General features: G+C 32.3%; 2 long non-coding RNA genes across 2 annotated transcripts; one reads left to right on the forward strand and one right to left on the reverse strand.

Annotated features, from left to right (window-relative positions):
* Positions 1-1,624: 1,624 nt before the first annotated feature.
* Positions 1,625-6,530, reverse strand: LOC106351288. The gene is made up of 3 exons (XR_001271235.3): positions 6,260-6,530; positions 3,653-5,881; positions 1,625-2,028 (listed from the first exon to the last, which is right to left on the reverse strand). It is a non-coding gene; the product is annotated as an uncharacterized LOC106351288 (long non-coding RNA).
* A 404-nt stretch (positions 6,531-6,934) lies between these two features.
* Positions 6,935-10,376, forward strand: LOC106399909. Its single transcript, XR_002658069.2, has 3 exons — positions 6,935-7,128; positions 7,211-8,064; positions 8,523-10,376. It is a non-coding gene; the product is annotated as an uncharacterized LOC106399909 (long non-coding RNA).
* Positions 10,377-19,989: the final 9,613 nt, after the last annotated feature.

The following is a 19,989-nucleotide window of genomic DNA, read 5'->3' on the forward strand; positions in this document are numbered from 1 at the left end:
TTCAAGATATAATGGCCAGTATTAATCATTATATGGAACCACTTTGTTTAAAACCATATCACTTACTTACTCAATGGGCAGTCCAAACTCTAGCAACATATAGCACCAGAGCCGATTTAAGTGGTGGGGCGAGACCTCCCAGGACCCATGCACAAAAGGAACCCATAAAATTTGTAATTTACTTATAGCGTTAAATTTTTTAGGTTTTAAAGATAATCATTTAGGGTTTAAATCTCCGCATTGGCCGATTGAAAATGGGTAGCGACTTGAATAAAAGATTTTGTAATTTCTCAATTTTAGACTTTAAAGTTATGTTTTCTTGTTTTTTACACAGTCATAAGATTATATATAATGCTTGTAGAGCAAAACCGAAACCATACTATGATACCATTATTGTTATTTGGTTATTTGTTGACACGTTTTCATCAAAAATCAGTGTATGCTTGAAGGTGGTCAGGAAGAAAACCCATAAGAGTAGGCCATATAGAATCACGAGTGTTTGTGAATGCATTTGTTAACGTTTTCTGTTTTTCTTAATATATTTTTGTTTCTTAAATACAGTTCATCTAATATTTACTGGTCTTTCCCAGCTTTGCTTTTTTCTTTTGGACGTTCAGATTTCTATTCCTAAGTGTTATTTTTCCTTTTATTTGAATTGTTTATTCAATCACACAAAAGGTGCTTCAAGTAGATTTGTGACAAGCTTAAGTGCTGATTAAAATTCGGGTTTGATAATGCTTCTCAGTCAAATGATTTCGTTTCTGTTGGTTTTAGATTACGACATTAGTTATTTCAGTGAGCATAATAAAATGCTACACATTTTTTTGCTTGTTTTGATTAACATCGTTGTTTTATTTAATTTGTTGCAATAAGCCATATTTTTCTTGCTTTACAGGGACAAAAATTTTTTTTGCCGCAGGCCCTAAGAATAGTTTTTTCTTCTCTTAGGGCTCAGAAAATGTTTAGAAAACTGCTATTTTCCAAAATAACATATCTCATCATCTTCTACAGATGTGTTTAATAAATCGATAAGATTCAGAATACTAATACGGTAATAAGACTTGACCAGGAAAATATATATTAACAAATAGCCTAGTTCATTACACAAAAATCTGTACAGTGGTTGAAATTGTGTATACCTTCTAAAGATCTCACTCAAAATTGTATACTATTACAAAGAGAAAAAATGTAACCACATTTATGGATCACTCTTTCAAATAATTTAGTTTTCATTTAAAAAGCATACAAAGATTCTTAAATTAAGAAGATAAATGAGAAATATATATGGTTTTTATTTAAAAAGCATACAAAGATTCATAAATTAAGAAAATAAATGAGAAAGATAATTTAAGTATATGTGACTTGTAGTTTGACAGCTTTGGTTCCAGTCTGCCAAGCTTTGCAAGTCGTTTTTGGTTTATGATCTTTTGAATGGCTGCTCGAGTGTCTGAGTCCATTTGGTTTAGTTTAAATTTACGGCTGGTTTCATAGGCAGAAGCCTTTTATTGTATTTGTTTCAGTTGTAACTCCATCTTTTCTTATCAATATTAGTTCAGACGTAAAAGAAAGGTAAAATTTGTTTCCATTGTTCTTCCCTCACAAAAGCTAAATATGGAATTTAAGGTTGTTCATAGATTAATTGTGTATTAGTTTTACATTTTATTTTTCTCTTCCCTTTTCCATGTTTATATATGGCCAACTCATCTTCTTATAAAGCTTCAAAACACACTTATTAATGTATTTTCATATATTTTTATGGATTCATTAACCCAATTCCATTACACAAGACGAAAAAAAAAATGATTGCTACAAAAAATGTTCACTCAGTAAGCTTCACACCGTAAAGTGAAAGGAAAAAATGAATGATTCAAAAAAGAGTAATGACCACAATGAACCCATCTCCATAACATAATGAACAAAAAAAACACACTTTTATGAATTTTCCAACGTTTGTTCACTTGATCTTGTTCTTCCCGTAACTTGGCTATTCCGTGACTCAGCTATGTTCTTCAAATACTCTAGACATATCTGCAAGAGACAAAGATGGCATCGTCAGAAAAACTGCAGTCAACTCATATGAACAAAGCTTAAGGAGCCAATCAGCATTTAAGGCGTCATGGCAACTTCCACTGAAGATGAAGCCATCATACTTGTTGAGATCCTTACCATCTTTAAACTCGCCATCTATCAACCAGATATATCAAATAAAGACAGGGAAACAAAAACAGATAATTCAAATTCAATCCAGAAAGAGGCAAACACGATAACTATAGAATAATCGTCTCAATTAATCAAATAATGTAACCATTCTCAATTAATCAATCACAATAATGGTTCTCGATAACACAAAATTTATATGAGAAAAGTTAGAGTTTGTTATTACTTGTATCATTTATTTTTAAGGGTAGTCCTACAATAAAAAAAGTTAGAGTTTGTTTATTTAATAAACATAAATTATAAATTCATAAAATATTATCACCTTGCTCATTATAAAATTTTGGTAACATAAATTTCTCATCTTCTTTACCATCATACATGGAAAAATACTTATTATTAAATCAACCCATTCCATAATTCTTCAATATGCATAGACAACCTCACACATCTCTCTCTCGACAGAAAAACTCTCAAACTCTTTTTGTTTGTTGTTATTTTGATATATTATTGAATAAGCATATAATTTAATACGCAATTAATGTCTTCTTCTTTCTTTCTTCCTCTTCTCCTCTCGGCAATCAAACCCCATTGTCCCAGGTGAAACCATTAGGTTCATTTAATTTTTCTGGTTATCAATCCTACACACAGGCCTGGGACGGATCGGATATCCGGGCAATTTTAAGGTATCCGAATCCGGATCCTTAGCCGATGGATCCATAATTTTATTATCCTTATCCGGATCCGGATCCGGGGTTCTCGGATATCCGGGTGTCAGATATCCTTCTAAAAATTGTAATATCCGGCGGATATCCGAATCCGGATTTGGATCCTTAAAATAAATAAAATAATAATAATAATATATATAAAATATTAAAAATAATTTAAAAATATATAACGTTTTAATTATTTCTATGTAGAATATTACAAAATTTACATAATATTTACATAAACTATTAAAAAAATGAAAATATATTAAACAAAGTTAGTTTTTATATATAGATATTACTATTTTTGAAATAGTTATTAATAAAACTTACGGATCCGGATATCCAGACTAAAAAATCAAGATATCCGGATCCGGCTTTGACGGATCCAACATTTTATTATCCGGATCCGGATTCGGCCCCGCCGGATATCCGGATTTTCGGATCGGATCCGGATCGAATCTCAGATCGAATCCGGATCTCGGATAAAAGTCTCAGGCCTACCTACGCACACTTATTTTCCCTAACCTAAACGTGTGAACTATATCTTTATATAATACATTTCCTTAATGCCACCCAAAGGACATTATCAATCTGCTTAAAATCAAATCAAGCCACTAATTGATAACTGTAACGATGTGCCATCACAGAGTTTTACAGATCAAATTGAAAAAGTTATAATTCGATACAGAAAGAGTTCGTCCCCAATCACTTTCAAAGACATTAAATCAGATAAGTTCCAAACCAAACACAGAGAAAGTAGAATGAAAAATAAACAGATATTTAGGAACCTTGAGGTTGAGTTGTGTAGGAGAGAGATGAAAGCTTTAAGAGTGATATAAAAAACGTGTACTCAATCCTTTATCTTCTTCTTTCTTTGGCCTTCAATCCTTTATGATTCCCTTTGATGAACAAAGGAATCTAAACCCTTCTATTACGTTTATCACGGTGGCTTATATGTTACGTATGGTTTTATTACCGACACAAACGTAATTCTTATTTATAAAGAAGCGATAGAGAGAGAAAGCGCAAAACCAAGAGACAGAGGTACAGAGAGAATAAAACATGTATTATGTAGTCCCCTTTTTTTTCTCGTGGTATTTAGGGTTTTCTCTTATCAATTGTTTTTGTATTACGATTTTCAGTTTTACTAAACGATTTTGTAAAACATTTCAGCCGTAAAAAGTAAAATATATAGATTATGAAGAGGTACATCAAAGGCTACTCAAGAAGGTATGTGTTGTTTGAAAAGAAAACTCTTTAGAAGGAGTTACAACAAGAAACAAGATATTTAAACCAAAATAGTTTTAGGACCATTTGATAAAAGAAACATACAATTATGACGGCCAGATTGTAACTCTTTGATTTTTTAAATAATATATATAAAATAAAATTATGAAAAGGTATGTTGTTAAGAGATGTGTTGTTTAAATAGATAACTGCTTAAGGAAGAGTTGCTATTATATTTTTTTAAGTTATGAAAAGGTATGTTTGTTAATGCATGTGTTGTTTAAATTGATAATAACTGTTAAAGGAAGAGTTGCCAATATAATTTTCTTGTTGACATCATCAAAAGTATTTTATGTCCGTTAGATCAAAGAAAAAAACAAATTCTGACCATTGGATTAATTTTTTTTTCCTATAAAAAACTGATGACGTCAGCGGCTAACAAAAAAATGGTTTTCTATATAAATCAAGCCACTAATTGATAACTGTAACGATGTGCCATCACAGAGTTTTACAGATCAAATTGAAAAAGTTATAATTCGATACAGAAAAAGTTCGTCCCCAATCACTTTCAAAGACATTAAATCAGATAAGTTCCAAACCAAACACAAAGAAAGTAGAATGAAAAATAAACATATATTTAGGAACCTTGAGGTTGAGTTGTGTAGGAGAGAGATGAAAGCTTTAAGATTGATAGAAAAAACGTGTACTCAATCCTTTATCTTCTTCTCTCTTTGGCCTTCAATCCTTTATGATTCCCTTTGATGAACAAAGGAATCTAAACCCTTCTATTACGTTTATCACGGTGGCTTATATGTTACGTATGGTTTTATTACCGACACAAACGTAATTCTTATTTACAAAGAAGCGATAGAGAGAGAAAGTGCAAAACCAAGAGACAGAGGTACATGGAGAATAAAACATGTATTATGTAGTCCCCTTTTTTTTCTCGGGGTGTTTAGGGTTTTCTCTTATCAATTGTTTTTGTATTCAATTTACGATTTTCAGTTTTACTAAACGATTCTGTAAAACATTTCAGCTGTAAAAAGTAAAATATATAGATCATGAAGAGGTACATCAAAGGCTACTCAAGAAAAGAAGGTATGTGTTGTTTGAAAAGAAAACTCTTTAGAGGGAGTTACAACAAGAAACAAGATATTTAAACCAAAATAGTTTTAGGACCATTAGATAAAAGAAACATACAATTATGACGGCCAGATTGTAACTCTTTGATTTTTTAAATAATATATATAAAATAAAATTATGAAAAGGTATGTTGTTAAGAGATGTGTTGTTTAAATAGAGGAAAAGTTGCTATTATATTTTTTTAAGTTATGAAAAGGTATGTTTGTTAATGGATGTATTGTTTAAATAGATAATAACTGTTAAAGGAAGAGTTGCCAATATAATTTTCTTGATGACATCATCAAAAGTATTTTATGTCCATTGGATTAATTTTTTTTTTCCTATAAAAAACTGATGACATCAGCGGCTAACAAAAAAATGGTTTGCTATTATATATAGATTAAATAAATCTTCTAAACACTCACAACTCAAAAGCGATAAATGCATTAAACTCGTACATCATATTATGAAGAGATTATATATGTATTGTTGTGTAATGATTTTGAAACCTTATAAATATTGAATTCTCATCGCAACTTGGCTTTCCACTTGTTGTTCATGTACAATCTTCCCCACTTAAACGCATGCACAGACAAGTGTTGCACTTGAGAAATATCAGTTTACTGAATAAGAAGAATAGATACTTAACTTCTTCGCGATTATCTGTTCTGGCGAAACGTCACGAAAAAACAGAATTAGGAAAATAAATACGAATCAATGAAATCTATTAGACTGTAATACAAAAACTGGGAGAGAAAGTACCAAAATCAGAGACGAAAGAAGTCAGTACCAATAAATTAATAAACTGAGAAGAGAGAAAAAAGCTACAAACGGAACCTTGATCGGCCAAAAAAATAAACGAAATTCACCCCGTCTCCTCTCACACATTACTAACCATTCAGAACGAAATCGGATCACAGAAACATTCAAATAGCTACAAGCGGTGTAAAGAAAACTTGCAGAAACAAAAACATATACCAAAAAAGGAGGAAATTAACAAAAGTAAAAAGGCAGAAAATAATCAGATATTCTGTTTGGAAAAGTACCTTCTCGATTTTAAGATAGGGACTGAGTTGTTCTGAATGTGAATCCTACGAAGACTAATTAAACAATGAAGCATGCACCAAGGCCATCTAAGCAATAGTATGCCCACTGTATTTGCAGAAACTCAGAGGGAATAAATTTAAGAATTAGAGAATTGCAGAGAAATAGTAATACTTTAATGGACTCTGTAATTGGAGAGAAAGGGCGAGAGAGAAAATTATCTGCAGCGGGACTGGAGAGAGTTAAGAAACAGAGAGGAGATTCACAAAAAAAAAAAGAAACAGAGAGGATAATCAAAGAAAACTTGAAACAATTAGGAGAACATAAACAATTTCTTTAATATATAAGCTTCTGATAAGATACCACTTTTAAGGGAAGATGATGACGTTGAACTGAAACGCTGCTTGTGAAAGTATACAACTCTTGAAGGGTTATAGTTTCTGCAGGGGACGCCTTTGAAGAGATACGGTGAAGGCGTCGATTGCAAAGCGATGGCGTCACATCCTTAGTCCTAAACAAAATTATATCCCTTAGATTATATTCTCAGAACTATCTTCACCGTTAGATTCTGATTTTTTTTTTCCTATAAAAAACTGATGACGTCAGCGGCTAACAAAAAATTGGTTTGCTATTATATATAGATTTTATAGTTTCTAATTTATAATTTATTTGACACTTTGATTTCTGATTAAGCTATTCCTTGAATCTTTTATTACTTTCTTGTTTTCAGTTATTCAAATCGGTGATTACTCTCTTTCGCTTCTCTTCTTTCCATTTTTAAAAAAATCTCAGGATATATGCGACGAGGTTCGATCGGTAACATCAGCTCCACAGGAACCTTCACGCCGCTTTCGGAACCACCAAATGGCAGGTTTCATTCTTTCTCTCCTTCTCTGCTCTCACTCTCTCTCATTGTGTAACGTTTATTGATTGTCAGTATTGTTTCTCTGTAGTTAGATGAGTTCCAACGACCTGTTCAATCTAGCTATGACAATGGTTTGAAAGGCGAAAATCGAGACAGGCATCGTGAGTTTACTTTCGACTCATGTTGTGAAGATAGAAAAGTCTCACAGAGAAGCGGGCAAAGGAAATCCGAGATGGGTTTGTTTGAACGAAGATGATCGTAATGAGCTTGCCCTTTCCTTGGCTGGACCATCTGACCCTGAAAGGAAACAACTTTCCACAAATGGTGTTAAAGTAAATCAGCTTCAAGGACATAGAAGGACGGCGAGTGCTACTAATGATATCGGTGCTTGGATTGCGGTTTCTAATGATGGGGTACTCCACAAAGCTTTGGGGAGCCATTTGTCCGACCTCCACGAAAAGTTCCCAGCTTCTCTGGCTTCTTAAACTATATGGAGTCTGGCTACAAAAAAAAAATCGTTAGAAAGTGTAAGGCCTTAGATTGTTACCTATCCAAACTATCCGAGCAAGATCTTCCAACGTAAGATCATTACCACGCCTAAATCATCTATTCTACTCGCTACTTCTACCGTCGAGGTGTGACTGCTCAGGATTTGGGAAGAAAGAAACGTGAAACCCGCTGGCGAGCTTTACGTAACCACTGGGATGTCACTGCTCGATTCTTCAACGACACGGAGCTTCCCATCCGGAGTTGACTCCACCGTAGACAACGATCAAGGAACATTGAGTCTGGTCAAAGCAAGCGGCGAAGGTACCAAAATTAGGAAAACCTGCAGAGGAGGAGGCGGAGGAAAGACTGATGTAAGGTACAAGTATCGGCAGTCGGTACCAGCTCCTCGGTGTGAGGGAGAGTCCACTCAGATATAACGAAATCTTCAAACAAGTAATCACAGATTCTACTCTTTAACAGTCTTGCGTTTAAAAGTTTTTTTTTTCTTTTCATATGACTTAAGTGAAGTGATTGTTTTCAAGCCATAGTGGATTATTCAACATGTCTGTAGTAGTTCTTATTGATGTAAACAATATAGCTGAGGTCCTGCATGTGTGTAGTAGTTCTTATTCATCATCGCCACTCTGATCATCTGATGAAGGTTATTTACATTTTTCTTATATTGCTGAAGTCCTGCATCAAGTTTACTTGCCATAAGGTTATTATTATATAATTTATCATCGGGGATACGTTGTTTCAATCTCTTAGACTTAATCTCTTTTTTAATGTGGGTGGTAACCAAATGGTTAGAGGATCAACACTATGATCAAGACTTTTCTTACTCTACTGATCAACTGTCTAATGCAATAGCTAAGAGAGTTGCTTCATTTTTGATTGATTGTCCATGAGAGGATGACGCCGAAGCTGGCGCAACCACCGCCGCGAATGGCCCAGAACAAATCTTCACCCATGGAGGCACGGTTCAAGATCTTGCCGTTGACATCAACTAACTGAGCATCGACCACATGATCCACCGAGATTCCGTATTTTCTCATCAGGTTTCCGTACCCTCCGCCGCTGATGTGTCCTCCAGCTCCTAGAGTGGGACAAACGCCAGCCGGAAACGCTAACGGTTTACTCGCTTCAGAGATTTTTGTGTAGAGCTCTCCCAGGGTCGCACCAGCTTGAACCCAAGCTTTCTTGCCGGACACGTCAACGGTAATAGAACTTAGATTGTTTATATAGAGAACAGCAACCACAGGGAAGAGGTGTATGAAAGGCCTTCATAGTCGTGACCGCCGCTTCGGATACGGATCTGGACTCGGTTGGACTTAGCGCATACCACGGTTGCTTGAACATGGGATTCATGTTTTGCGGCAACAGGTTTGTGTCGTTAGGGTTTGAGTACCTTTTGTTTTTCGTGTAGGACACGTAAGACGAGGCGAAGGTTGAGTTTTGGGGAGTAAAGATGGCTTTTGTGTTCGGATTCTTTGGATCGCTACGATCACGGAGGCACTGGAGGAAGTTTCCAATATTTGGTTTCTGTACTACTGCTTGTGATGAAACTGAAACAAGCAGAGCAAGAAACATAACAAAAACTACTTTTATTGGCATTGCGATTTATATATAAAAAAACTCTACAGAGAAAATTAATTCTAGAGTCTATTTTTGGTCAAATGGGTTTTACTTTTAATTGTAAAGCTAAGAAATCTGGAAACTGAATTAATGAAGGAATTAAATACAAGAGATTAGTGAAAACTTTCATTAGTGTATATTCAAGAAAGAAACAGACAGTTTGATGAAAAGTTATGATTTATTAAGTGAGGTGAAACTTCATTAGTATATTCAAGAAACATACCTTTTGTTTGATGAAAATCTGTTATGATTTAATTTTAGTGATTAAATTTTAAGATTTTCAAATCTACAATATTATCTTCTCTTTCTCTTTTTGAACTTTGTGTTGATTTTCTCTCCTACATTTGTTGCAGAATGGTGCATGGTTATGCTTACTCTGTATATGAATGCTACAAGATTATTGTAAAGAACGGGCCTGAGCAGCTTTGCCTTGGATGCCAATATTGTTATATGTTTGTTTATTCTTTCCTCTGTTCAAAAACTCGGGCGCCTAGCCGCCTAGGCGCCCGTTTAATCGCTGATCGGACTTAAGCCGCCGCGACTTTACTCAATTCGGACAAAAAAATCGCCAACTGAAAAATCGGCCCAACAAACCGATTAATCGGCCTATTTAGCGATTAGTCGGCCCATTATTTGGTTAGTCGGCCCGACTAAAAAATTGCAAACTATGAATGTATTTTTAGGCCTACTAAGAAGCCCAAACACTTGACTAAGTCTCTACTAGGAAGAAGACTATATATAGATTACAATTTCCCTTCTTTTTCCCTCACTCACCGATGTGGGACTTTTGTTAAACAACTTGATTAATAATCGAAAGTAAATAAAACACACACCCCTGCGGTTCGAAGACAGGTTGATTGGCGTCAGCACAAGGTCCAAGCCACCAGGAGACGTCAACTTGTTTGTCCATTCACACATATATTAATATATATACACATATAAATAGAATAAAAATATAAAAACTAGGCCCCAATTAATCCCCGCTTAATCCCCGATTTCTTGGTAACTCGCTAGGCCCGGGGTTCCCGCCCGACTAGCGCCTAGCGTAGTTTCGAACAGAGATTCTTTCATTTGATATTTATGATGATGTGGCTATTCTTTGGAAAATACGAACTATAGACCAAATAAACATTTAAAAGAAAACAGTCCCACATTTACCGAAATTTTTAAAAATGTTGAGACCGGAGACAACCACCAGAGTTCAACAGGGTGGTGAGATAAGAGCCTCTGTAATTGTCTGCGATGGGAGCGAAAGATTGGTCGTGGTGTGAGATTAACTCAGTGAATGTTATCGACTTAGCATCCATATCACTTAGCTGGTCATATACCAAAGATGGACTCACAAGCTCACTACTCGAAGTGTAAACAAACCAAACAAAGATGAAAAACATTAATTAATTAATTTGAAGGGTATCTCTTCTCTTACAATAGGATAGAAAATAATTATTAGTTTACAAATTAATCGATAGAAAACTTAGCAAATTGTTTTTTTTTTCATTTTAATTTTTATCTAAGAAACATATTGTGGTGAATAAACATCGATTAATCGGAAGTTAAAATAAACATTTGTTTTACCATGTTAAACATACACTGGAATTTTATTTTAAATAAAGGACAAATCTAACAAATAATTAAAATATTTAATAAAAATGTAATAAGATTCTCAAATTAAATAATAAATTTAGTATATATGGCATAATCAATCTTAAAAAAATATTCAAAAATAATGAGTAAATTTTATTGTTAAAAATATAATTGATTATTTGGATAATAAAGTTTACTTAGTCTATAAATATAGTAATATATATAATTCAGTAATATATTTATCTGAATAATAATAATATATGTTAAGATATATATAAATATATATATATGTTAAATTTTGAGCAAACATTTAAAAAACTATATAACAATTACAATAATAAAATTATTTTCTTCCTAATACAAATTATGATCTCTAACAAAACTAATAAAAATATAAAACTGTTAATTTTAATTAGATGTATACAAAGATGAGACGAGGATGTGTTTGCAAAAAGTATTAACAAAAAATAATATATGGATTGACTTTACTAAAGTGCAAATGTACAAATAACACAATAGATTGGTCTAGACAAGACTTATCAGTTGTATCAACTGCCAAACAAATGAACATACAAAAATTGTCACAATTTTTTTATATTTCCTCTAAATAAAAATCTCATTCTCCACTATTTTATAAACTCTCACAAAAAAAAGACGATACAATAGTATTAAAAAACTCGATCTCATTCTCTTTTGATCGAATCCGATTGATTTATATATTTTATAGTGTTATAAGACTTAAAACACTATAAAGCTTACAATTGAGGATTAAAACAACAACAATACCAAGAATTTGATTATTTTTAGTTATATAATTGAACTTTGATGTAAACAACATAATCATACTCACACTCAACTTAACATAAAAGAAAATTTACACAAAATTATATTTTTTATAAAAACCAATCCATCAAATCCCGCGCGAAGCGCGGACCTGCCCTAGTTTATCTATCTATCTATATATATAAAGAAGAGTTTTCTTCACTCCTATGCCATCCACATAGGATGCCACGTCAGAAAGTCGAAGGCTGTCGTCACGCCACGTGTCCCTGCATTCAAAATACATCACTTTCTTAAATGAATATATCTCTTCGCATTTCCATACATACAAGTAGTATGTAACTTACACTTTAATGCACATCAATAAGCGCTTATATGTATATAGAGAGATCCATCGCAGCCATTACATATCCTGGCAATATTCTAAGATCTTTTTAAAATAACTTTTAGTTATGGCCAAGAGATAAAACAGAAGAAAGGCTGGAGTAACAAGCAGATAGTGGATTAACATAAGACGTCGTCATCCTTTCTCAGTCACGAGCGCATATAACATTACCGACACCGCCTGACATCGGGTTCATTCTGCTTATGTATCTTTAAAACATCCAAAAGTTTTTTTTTTTTGATCATTGAAAAGTATTCTTATTCAGAGATTATATGTTTTTAGTATTGATTGTATAAGATATTTAGGCATATATATTAAACACGTATGTTTAAAGATACAAAATAGTACTCGATTTCTATTACATATTGTAATAGTGGATAAGACTAAAAAGGAAAAATGTGCTTATAATATGTTTTAGTTTTTAGTTTGAGGGAAATAAAAATAATAATAATAAATAGATGTAGTGTATTATACAGGGATTATTATGATTTTGAAGCTAAAACAAATATATGGGAAAATTACACATTTTGGACGCGAGTGTAATTCATATTAACCGGGTTTAGTTTAGAGTGCAATATTATCCTCAGAAAAATATTCAGATAGAAATTATATTTATATCACAAACTAGATAATTTTAGTTTTATAAAAAAATTTACATTTGTGTACATTAATTATTGGGGCCCCTTAATTATTTTACTTAATTTTTAAAAAGTTATGTTTTGAACTTCAGAAATATTATTATCACTATTTTATAAATATATTCTTAGTTTTAATATTTAAAGATTTGATGAGATAATTTATAAGAAAAGTCTTCTTTTACTATCAATTTGAGATGTTAATATATTCATATTTTAGATTTAAAAAGAATATTAATACAAATATCGAAATATATATATAGTTATTCTATTAACTAACGTGTACTATAGGGTAATAAAATAATTTTAAAATAATAGTTAGTTTAATATATATTTTACTGATTTATAATATTTTTGTACATAATAATATATGGTCGTATAAGTCCTGTTTGTGCATAATATTCTATAGCCAGTTTAAAATTTTATGTAAGTATAAATATATAATCATCAAAGCATACTATTCTTCCGTTTATTTGATGTGTTTTACATTTGATTTAGTTTATCTCTAGCAAATTACTGACATAATATAAAGTAAAAATAAATCCTCAAATATAACATAAATATAAAAAAATAACAACAAGTACTAATAGTAGCAACGACATTGTCCTAAACAACTACAAATATATTTTGAGTGACTAAGATTATCTCAAAGTTAAAACTTTATTTTTCACGGTATTAGATACTCTAACATAAAAAAAACAATTATGGCAATTGAAAATTCAATCTCATTCTCTTAACATAATCACACTTACAACCAACTGAACATAGAAGACAATTTACACAAAATTATATATTTCATAAAGACCGATATATTGAATTCCGCGCGTAGCGCAGACCTGCCCTAGTAATTAATAAAGTTGCCTTGACTCTTTCCTTATGCATCCATGTCATTATTCACGCAGGGGTATTTACTGCCGCATGGCAGCTTAACTTCGTTAGTACAAATAAACCGAATTGTGTTGTGTGTTATTTAATGGGCTTATGTACCGTAAGTTCCATTTGATTGCATACACTGAGCCTTATGTAACCAGTTATGACCCATTAATTTGTGATCCTTTATCAGACCTATTTCTTCCTGACGTAGAGATCTCCGCCTGAGCTCCGTACCTTTTGAACTTCCGATTTCATTTCACATTCAAGTTTCTGTGTATATATAGGCCGTCTGAGAAGCGTTGGTAAATCATGCTCTTCTTCCAGGTTAGTAGCTTACTTTCTTTCTCAAACAAAATCACAATTGCATTCCTCTAAGTTTAGACATATCTTGAAAGAAGCTTTATGAACCGAGTGTTTGATGTTACAAGATGCAACCTGAGTGTCTATCAGATTTTAGAGATGAAACTGTGTTCGTTGAAGTTGCAGAAACTATTCACCCAATCCCGACGGAGGGCTTCCGGTTCGGTAATTCTGACCAACTCATGCTCTTGCATAACACGAACACAGAATCGCAAGGTCCTTTTTTTTATTTTCTAACCTCATTAACAAATTTAAAGAGTTATTTAAAAGTTAAATCATGTAGGAAACTACCTGAAATTATAGTTTGTGGTGTTATATTTTGGTCAAGTCAGTTTGAGGTAAGAAATTGTCTCCGATAGAGCTTCATCGAGAGGCTATTCCTTCAGATACCTTGGAGATGTGTCGAAATGGAGATAACCGAGTTTGATGGCAACAACTGCTCCGGCTGTGGAGATGCGGTGGTTCCGAAACCTATAACCGCATTAGGTGATGATCAGATCCGATTGGGAGGTTGGAGACTGGGACTGTGATCAGAGCCATTAATTGCAAAAAGGTTCAAAAAATTTGCGAAAGTTTTTTCCTATAGAATCGTTTGTCAATGGCCCAAGCTATACTGAGTAGCCACCGTGACTGATGCTAATATTATTAATATACTCACTTCTACTTCTTTATTTTTTTTAAAGACTATGAATCGAATCTTCATGTATGGTCTATGTTCAGTGTTTGCTTCAGTGTGATGCTGTGAAAATGTCGAGTCTTGCTACAGCTTGTGCTGCTGTGTCTTTCCTTTTTGATTCTTTTGATGAAGACTCTTCTGTTAAACCTACAGACTCTGGCCTCTCTGTTTTCTGCAAACCAGGTTTGCTTTTTATTTCATATTCTTGCCTAATCTTAACTATGATTTTCTTGTCACTATTTTAGAGAAAATCTAGCTTGGTAAATGATGTTATGAGTATCTGGCTAGCTGCTTATTTAGTAACATGTATGTATTTCAGTTGTTTACATGTTCATTGTTTTCCAATGCCGTAATTCCAGATCGCCTTTTCGTTAAAGCAACCTCTGGAACTGATTTTCATTTCGACCATGAATTTGTTACAAGCCAAAGTTACCTCAAAAAGTAAGGTCTCTATCTTTTATTTTCTTTGTTAACACTTAACAAAAACGTATCAGTTATCTTCTGCAACCATTGGTATCACCAGGTGGGTCTCTTCAAGTAAAGAAGGTTCCATTATACCAATGGTTAACAAGTCTCTTATATTTCAGAGAACATAAACCTAAAGGTTTCAAACACCATATGCAAACAGTCTTGGTTAACAAGTCTCTTATATCCACATGGTTAAAAAGTATCTTATATCCACATTATTGGACTCTCATCGTTGAAAAATCACTGGATGTTTAACAGTCTTGGAGATGTATACAAAAGAATGGTGGCCAAAAAAGTGACAACCACAAAGGTTGCCGGTGTGAGAAGTTTTGTTTCAGTCTTTATACATGAAAGGAGAACAATATAACAACAAAACTAGATTTCGTTTGCCTAATGGCATCTCCAACCCTACTCCAAAACTCACTCCAAACTCCATTTTGCAGTAAAATCATCTCCAACCCCACTCCAAAATGGAGTAATAGATATGATTACTCCGAATATGGCTTCATTACTCCAAAATGGAGTTGAACTTTTTTATTTATAAAATGGCCTTCCATATTTAAATATTTTCGTTTTTAATAAAATATTATTATAAATAAATATATAAATATTATTTCACTATATATATTATAAAAATTACTGTTAATATTTCTTAATTATATAAATATCCATCTAGTGAACTATTTTATGCAACAAAATATATATAATATAAAACATAAAAGACCATACATATAAAAAATAAAAGATAAGCACTATATAAAAGATATATAATATAAAACATAAAAGATCATACATACGAAAATAGACTATTCTGCAAATAGTATAAATGAAAGATGATATTACTAATTTTTTTAATAACATAAAACATAATATATTAAAAATATTCTATTTTATAGTAGGAAATGGAGTAATACATTGGAGCAAAACTCAATTCCATTTTGGAGTTACTCTATTTTGGAGTACAAAATGTAGTAATACATTGGAGATGCTCTAAACAGTTTATTGTTGTTAGATCCTCTGTGTAATCAGTGCTGTATCAGCTGTAAATATAATATTAAATTGTAACAGATAAATTGTTAAAACCAAAAGCTAACCAAAAAGATCTACAAGACAAAACACTAATAAGTGATATATCGAGAGTGGACCATTAGCCTTGACAACATGCACATCATTAATACTCAAATTAACAAACCTTAACTCACAACATATATACTAAGCTTCGTCTTCCTAGCCACTCTCATATCTATTGGACAATGTTGAAAAAAAAAAAACCGAGTCGGAGAACAGAGCATAGTGAAAAACTAAAAGTTAGAGAAGTTAGCTCTTTGTCAGATAACTTCCCCCCCGATGAACTACAACTCAACCGTTTCTTATAAATAAACATAACAACTAAGGTGGGTACGTTAGACGGCCAATGTTAAACAACAGCTACGTGAACTCAAGTGGCAACCACCCAAACAAGTTCAAAGTCATGAAAGTTTTAGTTACACTATAAACACAGTAAGGACGACTTACAATATACACTCAATCGTATCAAATAAGTATCTTTCACCCGTATAGTGACTCTTCGAAAGATTTCCAGCAGTGTCAGGATGCATAGATGCAGGGCCAGCAGCTCAGAGGGCAAGCGGCCGATTAGGGCATACAGTTTTAAAGCGCATTTATTTATTTTGTTAGTATTTGTATGTAAATATAATTTATAACTATTTTGACAATAATAATATTTGTAAGAATTTTATCATTATTTATAAAACTTTTACTAATAAATATAAATAAGCGTACTGTTAGATAATTATTATTTTAAAAATGAAAAATTTTATATGAACAAATTCTTTTACTAAAATTAATTTACTACAATGAAATATTTATGATAACATTGACTAATATTTTTATGTATTTAATTTGATAAAATTTTATTTACCAGTCGTTAAAGAAATTGAATTATTTTATAAAGATTTAATATGACTTATATTATAAATATATGTATGATTTTGGATAAAATATAAAAGACATGTTGTTGATATTACATAAATTGCTCGGGACATGGTCACATCTCACATGCATAAGATTATTCAACAAAATATATGACAAAAAGTTAATAACACGAACACACAAATCTAAGCTCCCAAAAAGTTTTAAGAAATATTTTTTTAAAGAGAAACCTGCCAAACAACTACGATGTCTAACAATTCACATTACTAACATAACACACGAAAATAAGTTATTGTCCAACTTGTCCCACGCACCAAATCTCCTACAATCACATGGCACATAACTCAAATCCACGAAACCTAACAACAAAACATCTAAACACATGCGATGACATACACAATGTTCAACTTAAATCCAACACACATTACAATCAACAACCCGCACGAAGCGCGGACAAACCACTAGTTACTCCATACTTCGAATCAAAGGTCCAACCATGTATCATGTCATATTTAGACTCTTGAATGCAAATACGATGTTGCTATTCAAAAAATCGTTACCTGATTTATTAATAAGGGATATAAAAGAACTAAAAAGAATGAAAATGATAAGTTTCAAAACAAGAATGAAAATGATATCATTTAAAATGGATAATTTGGTAAAATTTAATTGAAAACCGAACATTTGATATCTTAAAAATACAAAAGAAAATCAGGGGATAATACTCATCCGTAAAATCTTTATCAATGGCAATATATATATATATATATATATTCCCAGAATATATTTTAATTTTAAATATATCAAATATTCCATTTGATAAAAAAAAAATTATCAAATATTTCCTACTTTCATTGGGTCTTTTTGCCAAAGGTTTCATTAGCAATTCTGAGTTACAAAGATAAATTAAGAAAAATGAATTACAAATAACAACTCGGATTTGAAGGCACTCTTCACTTTGTGGCCACGTAAATATGAAATCATACATTGAGCCTTATTTGAATATTCGGAGAAAATGTCTATCGGTAGGCTACACCTCCCGTTAAAAATTAGTCCAGATTTTACTTAGGTTTAAGATATCTTTAGACTAATCAGAAAAATGCAAAGTGATCGAGCTTTTGGGCAATTAAAAATATTTTTTTGAGATTAATTTAAGACACCTCAACAAATCTTTGTCAGATCATTTTCCAATATATAGAAGATAATTAGGGTACTAAGTATCTTCAGGATGAAAAACTCTGTCCCTTCAGACTTCGAATCCTTGGTCCCGTAGACCATCTTCAATGGTACACAAAAAATTTCTATATATTTCATTATATAATAGGGTTACTTTTTTTTAACTACTTTGCTCAAATAGTTAACTCTATAATACAGTTACTCTATAGTAGAGTGAAATATAAAGTAATGTTATTCTTTTACTCTATATTTGAATTAAAAAAGCAACATTATTCTATATTTCACTCATTTATAGAGTAAACCATTGGAACAAATCCAGCTCTATAATAGAATTACTCTATTTTAGAGTCATATATAGAGATAATTTTTGTGTGCTGTTGGAGATGTGTAAGATAACAAACTAAGTCTCACATTGGAGAATTAGACAAAGAATGTCTAATATATAAAGAGATGTCCAACTCTAATAGTACGAGGTCTTTTGGGAAGGAAACCAAAAGTAAATCAATGCGGACTTGCTAATTAGGTCCAAAGTGGACAATATCGTACTAATCAGATAATATATAGTTGGACATGGATTTCACAATCCCAACAATTGGTATCAGATCGGTTGACGAGAAATCTGCAAAAGACCAATATACCCTTCGAGAGATGAATGGTATCCTATGAGTTAGGATGAGAGGTGTCTGGCAGAGATCAAGTCAAAAGATTCTGGAAGTCAGTTGTGGAACACGAGATGAATGTGATCCTTAGTTTGAAGGGGAGAATGTGAGATAACAAACTAAATCCCACATTGGAGAATTAGACAAAGAGTGTCTAATATATAAAGAGATGTCCAACTCTAATAGTACGAGGTCTTTTGGAAAGGAAACCAAAAGTAAATCCATGCGGACTTGCTAATTAGGTCCAAAGTGAACAATATCGTACTAATCGGATAATATAGAGTTGGACATAGATTTCAAAATCCCAAGATGCCCTTATAAACAAGGACAAGCGTAATGAGTTTGAAGGAGTGATCTATGACATTTTTATGTTGTGTAACTCATTTGATTATATGTATCTAGACTAGGGAACGCTAAGGCAGTTTTTTGTACTCAAACTCGCCATTGCAGACTGAATAACTACTTTGGTCATTTATTTTGAATTTAAAAAACTAGGGTACTAGTTACAAAAATACGCTAAGCAATCTGAAAACTAGCGAGTATTCGTATGTGTATGACTAGGAGTAGTGGGTCAGAGACGAAGAATTGCCTCAGATATTTCCTTACAATATTTGATAAATAGCATAATTGACTATGATTTACAACTAGGCGGACTATCTATACTGATGCGCATCGACCGGATATGGCTTATAAATGGGCCGAATTTTTAATCAATGTGTCTGACATTATAATTGTTGGATCGGACTAGTCTTTAAACTAAATAAATTGGTTCTCGTAAGTCGTAATCCCAATCAAATTTTGGTAATAATATTTTCTTATTACAAGGGTTATGTTTTTTAACAAATCGATATATTTTCTTTTTCTTTTTAGATTAGGAAAACGTTTACAGTAAACTCCATTTTTGACCTGCCAATGCAAAGTGTCGAGCTAAATTCGATTTAAGGATGTATAGAAAACTGATAATTTATTTTTCTTAATTATAAATTCATTATTAGAATAATTATCTCTCTATATATCTCGTGTACTCCAACCACTATCGATGCGTAGCCGGTTGCTTCAAAATTTCCCGTGACTTGTGTATTTCCTTTTTTCAGGGTTTCGCAATTTTTATTATTATACCTATCCGACTTCGTTATACAAAATAATACTTTTCACAAACACAAAGGAATAAAGATTCTTCATCTGTAAAAGGCTCTGTTACATTATTCCATTGTA

Source organism: Brassica napus, chromosome C1 (assembly GCF_020379485.1).
Source record: "Brassica napus cultivar Da-Ae chromosome C1, Da-Ae, whole genome shotgun sequence".
In the NCBI taxonomy this organism is placed as follows: domain Eukaryota; kingdom Viridiplantae; phylum Streptophyta; class Magnoliopsida; order Brassicales; family Brassicaceae; genus Brassica; species Brassica napus.